This window comes from Erythrolamprus reginae, chromosome 2 (assembly GCF_031021105.1).
Source record: "Erythrolamprus reginae isolate rEryReg1 chromosome 2, rEryReg1.hap1, whole genome shotgun sequence".
Classification (NCBI taxonomy): domain Eukaryota; kingdom Metazoa; phylum Chordata; class Lepidosauria; order Squamata; family Dipsadidae; genus Erythrolamprus; species Erythrolamprus reginae.
In genome coordinates this window covers 306,514,836-306,528,235 of record NC_091951.1, presented here as the reverse complement: position 1 = coordinate 306,528,235, position 13,400 = coordinate 306,514,836, and the positions used below count along the sequence as shown (strand labels likewise).

The 13,400-nt window shown below is 48.1% G+C and overlaps 1 pseudogene; it reads left to right on the top strand.

The window, feature by feature from the left end:
- Positions 1–89: 89 nt before the first annotated feature.
- On the top strand, positions 90–11,979 carry LOC139159593 (zinc finger protein 503 pseudogene; annotated as a pseudogene).
- Positions 11,980–13,400: the final 1,421 nt, after the last annotated feature.

Here is a 13,400-nt window from a genome sequence, read left to right as displayed (position 1 = left end):
TGCTCCTTTAGCGTAACAGGGCTGCTGTCCTCCTAGTTCCTTGGTGGAAGGGAGATGATTCACAGCGTAGGTGCTTTTTGCCTTTTATAATGCTGAGGAGAGAATCGCTGTTTGCTCTAGAATGTGAAAGCAGTCATTGTGATCAAAGCACGGCTGCAAGGCTGAACTCCAAACAGGTGGTACGTGTTAAAAAAACCTCAGCGTTGCCAAACTGGGTGATGGGGAAAAAGGAAGAACGTAAAGGGACAAATCTCTTCTCAAGGATCTTCTGAAATACTTGGGGGGGGGGAGACATTGTGTCATGGTGCAGTGACTATAACAGTCTCGTCTCCCCCCACCCCGTAACGATTGAACTACAATTAACTAGAAAGTAACGAAACAGTTGAATGTAGTAGAATGCATCAGTTTAGCAGATGGTGGCATAAACCAGCTGTAACCAGATCTTCACTTCTTTCAAATTTTGGTTGCAATTTCAAAGGGGGAAAAACACTGATAAAAAACTAGAAACTCTTCTCTGTATTCCACTGGTGCTACTAATTTCCAGACCTGAATTTAGTGAACGGCTGCAAACATGTAAATGTTAAAACACTCCACTATTGGAAGGAGTCTCTTTAAACAATCCCAGAAATGCAATTCATTGGAAATTTGAATTTTTTTCCCCTCTTACCATTTCAGCTCTGGTATCATTTCTTAGTTGTGCCTACTTCCAAAAGAGCAATGAGCAAAGCCCGTTTATAACTGGAAATAAGAACAGAGAGAGAACCAATACTAGGAAGATAAAGATTCATCAATCAAAATTTACCTATACCTATTTTGCTTTTGTTTATGTTTATTCCATACCTATTATCTTGTACACACTTTGATAATAAATACACTGCTAAAAAAAAATAAAGGAAACACTTAAACAACACAATATAACTCCAAGTAAATCAAACTTCTGTGAAATCAAATTGTCCACTTAGGAAGCAACACTGATTGACAATCAATTTCACATGCTGTTGTGCACTTCAACTTTGTACAAAACAAAGGTTCAAGGAGAACATCTCATTCATTCAAATCTAGGATGTGTTATTTGAGTGTTCCCTTTATTTTTTTGAGCAGTATACATAGATACATACATGGATAGATAGATAGATAGATAGATAGATAGATAGATAGATAGAGTGAGTGAGAGAGAGAGAGAGAGAGAGAGAGAGAGAGAGAGAGAGAGAGAGAGAGAGAGAGAGAGAGAGATAGATACAGATACATACATACATACAAGTTTTACCTATGACTTAAGACGCAGTGATAGTTTGGAGGTTTTCAATATAAAGAAGAGAGGGGCATAATCCTCTTTATTCCCAAAATGCAAAGATCAATTTGATCTATAAATCCTTCTTCCTTGTCCCAGCAGAAAGATGTCCAACTTAACTTTTTTCTGGAACATGAATGCATGACATTGTCTACTCAGTCTTCTTCCCCTTCTTTCTCCATGCTTCTTCTGCCAGTCATTGATAGTGGAAGGTTTGGAGTGAAATAAACTAGGGGAAACAGCTCCTGTGCAACCAGTTCTTTGATTCAGAGGAGAACAGACCCGGAATTGAAGACCTGATGACATATCTGCTGTCACTAAATGGCATCAAAGGAGAGATCCCCTGCCTCTGCTTTTCTTCTTCCCCAATTTCTAGTGCAGATACACCTCTAAAAGTCTCAGTCATCTAGGTCAGTGTTTCCCAACCTTTTTTGAGCCGCGGCACATTATTCATATTTTCAAAATTCTGGGGAACACCGAGGGGTGGGGGTGGGGGGGTGGGGCTAAAGAAAAGTTTGGACAAAAAAATATCTTCCTCCATTTCACTCTATTTCTCCCTCCCTCTTTCTCTCTCTCTCTTCCTTCCTTCCCTTCTTTCTCTCTCTCCATCCCTCTTTCTTTCTTTCTTCCTCTCTTTTTTGCTCTCTTTCTCTCTCCCTCCTTCCCTTCCTCTATGTCTTTCCCTCTCCCTCCTTTCCCCCTCTCTTTCTCTCTCTCTCTTGCTTTCTTTCCCTCTCTCTTGCTTTCTTTCTCTCTCATTCTCTCTCCCCTCCTTTTTCTCTCTCTCTCTTTCTCTCTCGTTCACCACGCCGGCAACAGAGAGAAAAAGAAAGAGAGAGAGACGGAGAGAGAGTGGAGGGAGAGAGCCGGCGGCCGTTGTCTTCGCCTCCGCCCGCCAGCTCTGCAGCTAAGAGGCAGCAGCCATCAGCCCCCTCGCCCTCCCAGACGTCCCCAGTGCCCAGCCATGCACCGCCTCCCGTTAGCCCGGCTGACTTTTCCCTGCTGCCGTTTTCTCTTCATGGCGCAAAACCACAGTCCCGGACTCCCGGATCGCTCGCTTCTCCAGCCAGCAAGCCGGCTGCCCGGAAAAGCGTTTCACTTTGCTGACCGGAGAAGCGAGCGATCCGGGAGTCCGGGACTGTGGTTTTGCGCCATGAAGAGAAAACGGCAGCAGGGAAAAGTCAGCCGGGCTAACGGGAGGCGGTGCATGCGCCAGGCGTGCCAAGTACCACTGGGACCACTTTCACTGGCTTATACCAGAGTCGTTGCAGCTCGATTTTTAGATCTTCGTATTTCACTAATTTCTCTAGCTGCTTCTCCTCAATTCTGTTGTCCCCTGGGATTGCGATGTCGATGATCCATACTTTCTTTTTCTCCACAATCAGGATGTCTGGTGTGTTATGCTTCAGAATTCGGTCAGTCTGAAGTCGGAAGTCCCACAGTAGTTTTGCTTGCTCATTTTCGACCACTTTTTCGGGCTTATGATCCCACCAGTTCTTTGCCACTGGTAAATGGTAGTTCCGGCACAAGTTCCAGTGGATCATCTGTGCCACAGCACCATGTCTATGCTTGTAGTCAGTCTGTGCGATATTATTATTATTATTATTATTATTATTATTATTATTATTATTTATTAGATTTAGATGTTGCCCCTCTCCAAAGACTCGGGGTGGCTTACAACATATAAAGACAGTATACATCAAGATATGATTAAAATGACATTTTAAAAATATAAAATGGCGATCTTCCCCAACGTTTGTTTTCTACCATTAAAAATCCACCTTAGGTTTTTTTGGAGAGCTTGAAAATAGTTTCACTTGTTCTCAGTAACTTGCACAACAAAAATCTCTTTGGAAGTGAGAGACAGGCCGTTTCCCATTGCACACTGCATGTTGCTTTCTCCTGTACTCTAATGCCTCAAGGACTGAACGAATGATCCAGGAAATAGCAAGAAGATTAAAGGATTGACAGGCAGAAGACTGAGGAATCTGACAGTCCAGGTGGTGGTGTGTTTCTGTTTTCGGTAACTCCAGGTAGGCCGGCCAGTGATGAATAATGTTTTCAGTATCCATAAAGCCATTGCTTCCTCCCACCCTCCTTCAGAGTGCTGATTGAGAAATAGTCTGCAATCAGTCCAGTAGCTATCTGCTCTAGCGGGTTATGATTCATGGTAGATGTTTCCCCTCCACTTTCTAAATCCTTCACTCAAAGTGTTAGGGCAGCTAGAAGTAAAGTTTTATAGCATGATTAGAGGAAAATATGGAAATTGTTTTTTTTTTTAAGTAAAGAAGTAGAAGTAGGCAGAAACCAAACCAGCTAATTTCTTCATTGAGCCTGGAGATCTTACCACTCCAGATGCAACTGATATACAACTTCTGATAGCCCTAACAAAGATCAAAAAGGCTACAGATTCTTTACTATTAGAGATTTGGTAGTAGAATTCATTCTGCCTACACTTAGTAGTCCATCCAATGTGACCACTGCCATCTTAAAAACACGAATACAGCGGTACTTACAAACTTAATTTGTTCTGTGACCAGGTTCTTAAGTAGAAAAGTTTGTTAAGAGGAAGCAATTTTCCCCATAGGAATCACTGTAAAAGCAAATAATGTGTGCGATTGGGGAAACCACAGGGAAGGTAGAAGCCCTGTTTCTTCCCAGGAGATTCCTAGAGAGGCCCCATGGAGGCTCCTCCCCGCCTTTTCCAGCCCTGTTCAGGAGATTCCTAGAGAGGCCCCACAGAGGCTTTTCCCCACCTTTTCTGGCCCTGTTTCCTTCCAGGAGATTCCTAGAGAGGCCCCACGGAGGCTTCCCCCTGCCCTTTCCATTACAGTTTCGGAGGCTCGGGTTTGTAAGTGGAAAATGGTTCTTGAGAAGAGGCAAAAAAAATCTTGAACACCTGGTTCTTATCTAGGAAAGTTCGTAAGTAGAGGCGTTCTTGGGTAGAGATACCACTGTACATTAGGTGCAGCTGATATAGATTTTTTCCTGCTGAAAAGAAGTGTGAAATTCAAGTGGGTTTGTTTTGTTACAATGAAAACTCAAATCAGAGGTGGAAAGCATTTCAGAGCTAATCTATCTTCTCCATGGTCCAGGAAGGTAAGATTATTTTCAAGTAGGATTGCCTGCCAAATATAGACTGCAAAAATGCAGAAGTCTATAGGATGGTACTAAATATATAATTTGCTGTATCTGTTTGCTGCCACCCAGTGGTGTTTGTAACCCAGTTCTGGTGGCCCTGTTTAAAATGGTTAAATGTACATTGTTTCATGTGTATTTTGTACACAATTTCTCATTGTCACTGTCAAAAGAAACTGCTGTTCATATTGTCAGGATTTTCAGCTTCATGACTGAACATAAAATATTTTATCATTTTATTACTGTTTGTTTTCTATTGTCCAGTTAAGACATGTATCTACTCTGGATATGTACAAATAGTTTTGCGGGTTTACATTCTTGTTGAAATTTATTGCAGTATTGTTTTACTGGGATTAAGGTTATGTACTGTCAGAATGGGGAGAGGTGTTTGCAGTTTATTGGAACCAGGTTATAATCTTATTAGGATAAGTAGAAAAAAACTGAGACTAAACTACAGCTCCTGCTTGAAAATATTTACGAAAGGTATTTCGCTGCTATGCTTTACTGCGAGATCTACTGGAGTCAAATAGAAGTAGTGTTAAGGCAGTATAAATTCTCTGACTTATGTATGAGTTTTGTGTGAATTCATAATTATGTGAATTCAAAGTTATGTGTGAATTCATAATTCAAAGTTACATGTGAATTCATAATTCAGAAAAAAACTAATTCACAACTGTAGATAATTGGCATATGGTTAGTTCCAGAAATCCAAATTTCTGTCATCACTACAAGACCTATATTTAAGATGGGCTTATATTAATTTATTTATCTGTCCGTTTACTTATCTCACTATTCTTGAGTTATTAGAATGTGTATGAAGCTGCTATCTAAATAAAAAAAAAATCAGCTTTAAGTGCTAAGAGGAAAAATCAACATTATTTTTCACAGGGACAATATAGATAAACCAAGATGGTTTTCTCTATTGCTGTATGGAATACCCACTCCCCTTTCTTTTGTAATGTTTCTATAAAGAACTTTGCCTTCTACTATGATAATGATAAAACATAAAACGTATCAGGAAAGACTTAATGAACTCAATCTGTATAGTCTGGAGGACAGAAGGAAAAGGGAGGACATGATCGAAACATTTAAATATGTCAAAGGGTTAAATAAGGTTCAGGAGGGCAGTGTTTTTAATAGGAAAGTGAACACCAGAACAAGGGGACACAATCTGAAGTTAGTTGGGGGAAAGATCAAAAGCAACATGAGAAAATATTATTTTACTGAAAGAGTAGTAGATCCTTGGAACAAACTTCCAGCAGACGTGGTTGGTAAATCCACAATAACTGAATTTAAAGATGCCTGGGATAAACATAGATCCATCCTAAGATAAAATACAAAAAATAGTATAAGGGCAGACTAGATGGACCAGGAGGTCTTTTTCTGCCATCAGTCTTCTATGTTTCTATGATTTTCTTTCAATTGCTTTGCAGCACCTGAATTTCTACTGCAGAATCCAATATGAGTCAGTCACCAGGACCGAAGCAGGTCCATTATCTATCTGTGGACCTAGTAAAAGAACATTATTTTTGTGGTTTTGCATATCCTTTAAAAAAATATTTACATTGAGTTCAGATGGGATGAAACTGTCTTAATAGTGATTATTTCAAAAGAGACATAATTTCATTTATATTTGTACTAAGTTTAAGTTTAAGTTTAAGTTTAATCAGATTTGTATGCCGCCCCTCTCCGCAGACTCGGGGCGGCTCACAGCAACAGCAATACAAGACAAATCCAATATTAAATTAATTTTAAGAACACCACAAGTTAAAAACCAATCATACACACTAGCATACCATACACAAATTTTATAAGCCTAGGGGGAAGGAACATGTCAATTCCCCCATGCCTGACGACAGAGGTGGGTTTTAAGGAGCTTATGAAAGGCTAGGAGGGTGGGGGCAACTCTGATATCTGGGGGGAGTTGATTCCAAAGGGTCGGGGCCGCCACAGAGAAGGCTCTTCCCCTGGGTCCCGCCAAACGACATTGTTTAGTTGACGGGACCCGGAGAAGGCCAACTCTGTGGGACCTAATTGGTCGCTGGGATTCGTGCGGCAGAAGGCGGTCCTGGAGATATTCTGGTCCGGTGCCATGAAGGGCTTTATAGGTCATAACCAACACTTTGAATTGTGACCGGAAACTGATCGGCAACCAATGCAGACTGCGGAGTGTTGGTGTGACATGGGCAAATTTAGGAAAGCCCATGATAGCTCTCGCAGCTGCATTCTGCACGATCTGAAGTTTCCGAACACTTTTCAAAGGTAGCCCCATGTAGAGAGCGTTACAGTAGTCGAGCCTCGAGGTGATTAGGGCATGAGTGACTGTGAGCAGTGACTCCCGGTCCAAATAGGGCCGCAACTGGTGCACCAGACGAACCTGGGCAAACGCCCCCCTCGCCACAGCTGAAAGATGTTTCTCTAATGTGAGCTGTGGATCGAGGAGGACGCCCAAGTTGCGGACCCTCTCTGAGGGGGTTAGTGACTCCCCCCCCAGGGTGATGGATGGACAGATGGAATTGTCCTTGGGAGGCAAAACCCACAGCCACTCCGTCTTATCCGGGTTGAGTTTGAGTCTGTTGACACCCATCCAGACCCCAACAGCCTCCAAGCACCGGCACATCACTTCCACTGCTTCGCCGACTGGACAAGGGGTGGAGATGTAAAGCTGGGTATCATCTGCATACTGATGATACCTCACCCCATGCCCTTGGATGATCTCACCCAGCGGTTTCATGTAGATATTAAATAGTAGGGGGGAGAGGACCGACCCCTGAGGCACCCCACAAGGGAGTAACCTAGAGGTCGACCTTTGACCCCCCACTAACACCGACTGCGACCGGCCAGAGAGGTAGGAAGAGAACCACTGAAGGACAGTGCCTCCCACTCCCAACCCCTCCAGCCGGTGCAGAAGGATACCATGGTCGATGGTATCGAAAGCCGCTGAGAGGTCAAGAAGCACCAGGACAGAGGATAAACCCCTGTCCCGGGCCCGCCAGAGATCATCCATCAGCGCGACCAAAGCAGTTTCCGTGCTGTAGCCGGGCCTGAATCCTGACTGCTGAGGACCTAGATAATCGGCTTCTTCCAAGGACCGCTGGAGCTGGAGCGCCACCACCTTCTCAACAACCTTCCCCATAAAGGGAAGGTTGGAGACTGGTCGATAGTTGTTGAGAATGGCTGGGTCCAGGGAAGGCTTCTTGAGGAGGGGGCGCACAAGTGCCTCCTTGTAGGGATCCGGGAAGGGCCCCCTCCCCAAAGAAGCGTTGACAATCTCCTGGACCCAGCTCCGTGTCACCTCCCTGCTGGCCGAAACCAGCCAGGAGGGACACGGATCCAGTAAACAGGTGGCGGAACTCACAGCTCCAATGGCCTTGTCCACTTCATCAGGTGTCACCAGATCAAACTCTTCCCAGACAGGTGGACAAGTACGTGCCCCAGTCACCTCAACTGACTCGTTGTCAGTCGACTCTGTATTCCAATTGGAGTCGAGGTCCGCTCGGATCCGAGCGATTTTATCAGCGAAAAACGTGTTAAAATCCTCGGCGCTACTCTGCAAGGGCTCCCCAACTCCCCCCTGATTAAGAAGGGAGCAGGTCACCCTAAACAGAGCGGCCGGGCGGGATTCCGCTGATGCAATCAAGGCGGAATGATACGCGCATCTTGCCGCCTTGAGCGCCACTTTGTAAGTCTTAACATGTGCTCTTACAAGTGTTCGATCGCATTCGGACTTACTCTTCCTCCATCGCTTCTCTAGACGTCTCTTCTGGCGTTTCAACTCCCGGAGCTCCTCGTTGAACCATGGATCTCTACCGGGTCTAGTGCCGCGGAGAGGTCGCAACGGCGCAATTCGGTCAAGAGCCTCCGCTGCAGCCTTGTTCCAGGCCTCAGCCAGAGACTCTGCCGAACTGTGTACGAGTGTATCTGGAATAACCCCAAGCGCCTTCTGAAAGCCCTCTGGATCCATCAGGCGTCTGGGGCGGAACAGCTTAATCGGTTCCGCCTCCCTGCGGGGAAGGATTGGAGCCAGGAAGTCAAGCCGCAGTAGAAAATGGTCTGACCATGACACAGGCAACACTTCTAAGCCTCTTAGTCTCAGACCATTACTCAGTTGCTCAGAGAGGAATACCATGTCGGGTGCATGCCCCCCCTCATGAGTCGGACCCTGTACTACTTGGGTCAGGTCCATGGCTGTCATGGTGGCCATGAACTCCTGTGCCAGTCCAGAGGTTTCACCGAGCGACGGCAGGTTAAAGTCCCCCAAGACAATAAGTCTGGGGAACCCCACCGCCAACCCGGCTACCTCCTCGAGCAGCACAGGCAGGGCTTGTGACACGCAGCTGGGAGGCAGGTACGTGAGAAACAAGCCCACCTGGACCCCTAAGTCCAACTTCACCAGGAGGGACTCGCAGCCCGCAATCTGGAGCAACGAGTCTACGCAAGCCAAGGCTCTCCCTGGCTATAATAGCCACTCCTCCCCCCCTTCCCTGGGGTCGAGGCTGATGCCATATCTGAAACCCGGCTGGGCAAATTTCAGAGAGAGGGACTCCTCCCTCTGGGCCCAGCCAGGTTTCAGTAACACATGCCAGGTCGGCCTCCTCATCCAGGATCAGATCCCGGATGAGGAGAGCTTTATTTACCACCGACCTGGCATTGAGTAGCAGCAGCTTGAGCCCAGGGCCAGAATTACACTCATCACCAGCACCCAGGATTGGGTTCACAGAGCCGGAACAAGGGATTGTTATTACGCAACGATCTCTTGTTCCCCTGGAACGGCTAGCTCTGTGTCCCCCGCCATATCTGCCTCTCCCCAGCAGGACTGGAATATTCCGACCCTCCACCACCTCAGACATCGGTGCCCCCTCCCCTCCTGCCTCTCCTGTGTCAGGTAGGCTAATCAAATCATTCATACCATTTATTTCATCCATACCAAAGTTCCACCCAGCCCACCCATAACAATCATTCATTTCATACATGTCATCATACCCACCCCAATAATTCATTAGTTTAAAACCCCTTATAAAAAAGTAGCTAAAATATTAGTTATTAAAAATTCAATATAGATTCAATTAAAAAACAATATAAAAATCAATTACACTAAAATAGGATACTAATTAACACTACGTTATTCTCAAGATCTTAATAGAATAACATATAATTATTAAAAATCGTTAAAGTTATAAAGTGCTAAAGTTGTAGAGTGCAAAAAATATAGGAAATAATTAAGATGATATTCCATCAGGTCAACAACACAGCACCAGTTCTAAAGAGTGAGTTCTGGAGAGAAAACAACTAACAATGGTCCATTAGCTCTAATGAGAAGTACCGACCATTATTGAAAAGGGGTGTTTGTTGAATTAATTGGCTCATTAAGTTTAAAATTAAGATTTTTGTTTTACTGAAGGTATTTGCTTTCATATATCATTTCTTACAAGAATTATGAATCTCAAGAATTATTGATGGTACTAAAACTTACAGTCCCTAAATATGTAAGTAAATATCTAGTGCAGATTTTATAAGATTATACATTTGTAATGGGGGCGGCTGAAGTCCAGTGATGCAAATCAATATTGACTAGGAAACTGACAATTCTGGTTCCAGTGAAGAATTATTTGAGTGTTTACTCTGATCAAGTATCATTGAACTGGGCTGAAATTCCAAATGTTTCCCTACTGGTTCTGTGGGCGTGGCTTGGTGGGTGTGTCAGGGAGAAGGATACTGCAAAATCCCCATTCCCTCCCCACTCTGGAGCCAGCCAGAGGAGGTATTTGGTGGTTCTCCAGACTACTCAAAATTTCCGCTATCGGTTCTCTAGAACCTGTCGCATTTCCCTGGATTGAATTAATTGAGCTTATTCAAAAATAAGTATGAATGCCATTGAATGCCTTTGAATAAACATGCAGAAATCATCCTGCAGATCTGAAATTCTGATTATACAAACGAGGAATTAAACTTCATTCAATTCAGAGAGAAATGTGTAAAAAATGTTTAAGGGTGAGTTGTAGTATGTGCATATAATTAGTCAAAAAAATCTTAGTTGGCTGTAAATTCTGGTACATGTACTAATATTTTGTCTTTTTGTGCCATCTTGTGGCTGATATAAAACATGCACATTTCAATTTAGAATGCACAAAATTCTGTCAATGGAACAGGTGGACTTTATAAGTTGTAAAACACAAATATTTTAAGTTACATTACAAGGCAAGTAAGTACGAACATTATTATTTTGAACCTTAAAGCTGAATCAGACTGAAGGCTCACCCAGTTCAGAGTCTGTTTTATGTTGACCTGCTACCGTGTTTCCCCGATAGTAAGACACCCCCGATTGTAAGACGCATCGGGGGTTTCAGGGGGGTCGGCTAATATAAGCCGTACCCCGAAAGGAAGACATATGTCTTCCTTTGGGGAAACACGGTACTAAAAGCGAGGGAGCTGCGCGCCCAGGAGAGTCTCCCTTACGCAGCCTGGTGCCAGCTGGCGGTGGCGCGCTGCGCCCAGAGCTTGGGCCACCCGGCGGGCGAGGTGGCGGCCCTGGCCGAAGCGGCGCGGCTCTGGCTGTGGCACGAGCGGGAGCTCCGACTGCGCTTCCTGCGCAAGCCCAACGTGTCGGAGGCGTCGGAGCAGTTCGCGGTGCTGGTGAGGGAGCTTTGCGCCCAGGAGAGTCTCCCTCACGCAGCCTGGTGCCAGCTTTCTCTTTCCTCTCCTCTCCCCTTACGGCCCCGTGCAGCTGGACGCCAAGAAGAGCCCGCTGGCTCTCCTCGCGCAGACCTGCTCCCAGATCGGCAAGCCAGACCCGTCGCCTTCTTCCAAGCTCTCCAGCATCGCGTCCAGCGGCGCCGACAAAGAGACGTCCAAAGGCAGACCCTTGAAGCTCAGCGACATCGGCGCCGAGGACAAGTCCAGCTTCAAGCCTTACTCCAAACCCAGCGCGGATAAGAAGGACTCCTCGGCCGGCGGAGGAAGCGCGGCGGCGGCGACAGGCTCCGGAGGGAGCTCGGGCGGTGGCGAGAAGACGGGATTCCGGGTGCCGAGCGCCACCTGCCCGCCATTCACGGCAAGGACAGGCAGCCCCAGTTCCAGCGCCTCGGTCTGCTTGCCCGGCCTCTTGCCCGGCGGGGAGAGCAAAGGCGGAGGCGGGAGTAGTGGAGGCGAGGCGGAGAAGAAAGAAGCGGTGGATAGCTGCGGCAAGGGCGCATCCGACGGCGCGTCCCACTTGGCTTCTTCCAGCGGCCCCTCCGCCGAGCTGAGCCAAAGCCACGAGGGCTCCAAGGCGGGGCTCTGCCGGCTTGGTGGCGCCCATCTCCCCTTACAAGCCGGGCCAGACCGTTTTCCCGCTGCCGCCACCGGCCAACATGAGCTACCCGGGCTCGTTAGCCGGGGCGTACGCCGGCTACCCCCCGCAGTTCCTGCCGCCGGGCGTGGCGCTCGACCCCAGCAAAGCCGGAGGCGAGGCGCCGGCTAGAGGGCTGGGCCCTGCCGCTTTGCCGCTGCTCCCGCTGCCGGCTTTGCTTGGGTCGAGCGCCATGCCCGGCGTCAGGAAATGCGCGGGGTAGCCGGCATACGCCCCGGCTAACGAGCCCGGGTAGCTCATGCTGGCCGGTGGCAGCGGGGAAAACGGTCTGGCCCGGCTTGTAAGGGGAGACGGGCGCCACCAAGCCGGCAGAGCCCCGCCTTGGAGCCCTCGTGGCTTTGGCTCAGCTCGCCGGAGAGGCTGCTGGAAGAAGCCAAGCGGGACGCGCCGTCGGATGCGCCCTTGCCGCAGCTATCCGCCGCTTCTTTCTTCTCCGCCACGCCTCCGCTACTCCCGCCGCCGCCTTTGCTCTCCCCGCCGGGCAAGAGGCCGGGCAAGCAGACCGAGGCGCTGGAACTGGGGCTGCCTGTCCTTGGCGTGAACGGCGGGCAGGTGGCGCTCGGCACCTGGAATCCCGTCTTCTCGCCACCGCCTGAGCTCCCTCCGGAGCCTGCTGCCGCCGCCGCACTTCCTCCGCCGGCCGAGGAGTCCTTCTTATCTGCGCCGGGTTTGGAGTAAGGCTTGAAGCTGGACTTGTCCTCGGCGCCGATGTCGCTGAGCTTCAAGGGTCCGCCTTTGGACGTCTCTTTGTCGGCGCTGCTGGAGAGATTGGAAGAAGGCGACGGGTCCGGCTTGCCGATCTGGGAGCAGGTCTGCGCGAGGAGAGCCAGCGGGCTCTTCTTGGCGTCCAGCTGCACGGGGCCATAAGGGGAGAGGAGAGGAAAGAGAAAGCTGGCACCAGGTTGCGTAAGGGAGACTCTCCTGGGCGCGAAGCTCCCTCGCCAGCGCCACGAACTGCTCCGACGCCTCCGACACGTTGGGCTTGCGCAGGAAGCGCAGTCGGAGCTCCCGCTCGTGCCGCAGCCAGAGCCGCGCCGCTTCGGCCAGGGCCGCCGCCTTGCCCGCCGGGTGGCCCAAGCTCTGGGCGCAGCGCGCCACCGCCAGCTGGCACCAGGCTGCGTAAGGGAGACTCTCCTGGGCGCGCAGCTCCCTCGCCAGCGCCGCGAACTGCTCCGACGCCTCCGACATGTTGGGCTTGTGCAGGAAGCGCTTGCGGAGCTTAGACGACACCAGCCGGTAGCGCGTCAGGAAGTCGCCGCCGCCTCTTGCGCCCGAAGAGGCCTCGCCCGGGCCGAAGCCCGAAGACGAGCCGGCCCCGGTGCCCAGGACAATATAAGACATACCCCCGAAAGTAAGACATAGTGGGGCTTTTGGGGATAAAAAGAAAGTAAGACACTGTCTTACTTTCGGGGAAACACGGTAGGTGTCTCTTACACTTAGAGAATCTTACATACAGAAATAGAACAATAATTGATTTCGTTGATTGTTTTATTAAACTGGAATTGAAAGAGGACCCTCCAGTTGTTCTGGAGATAGTTTATACTAGCTAATGGAAGTGGTATATTACAATAATTTGGCTAAACTATTTTGCAAGTCATTCAAGCAGCAGGTCATCTTGTAGTT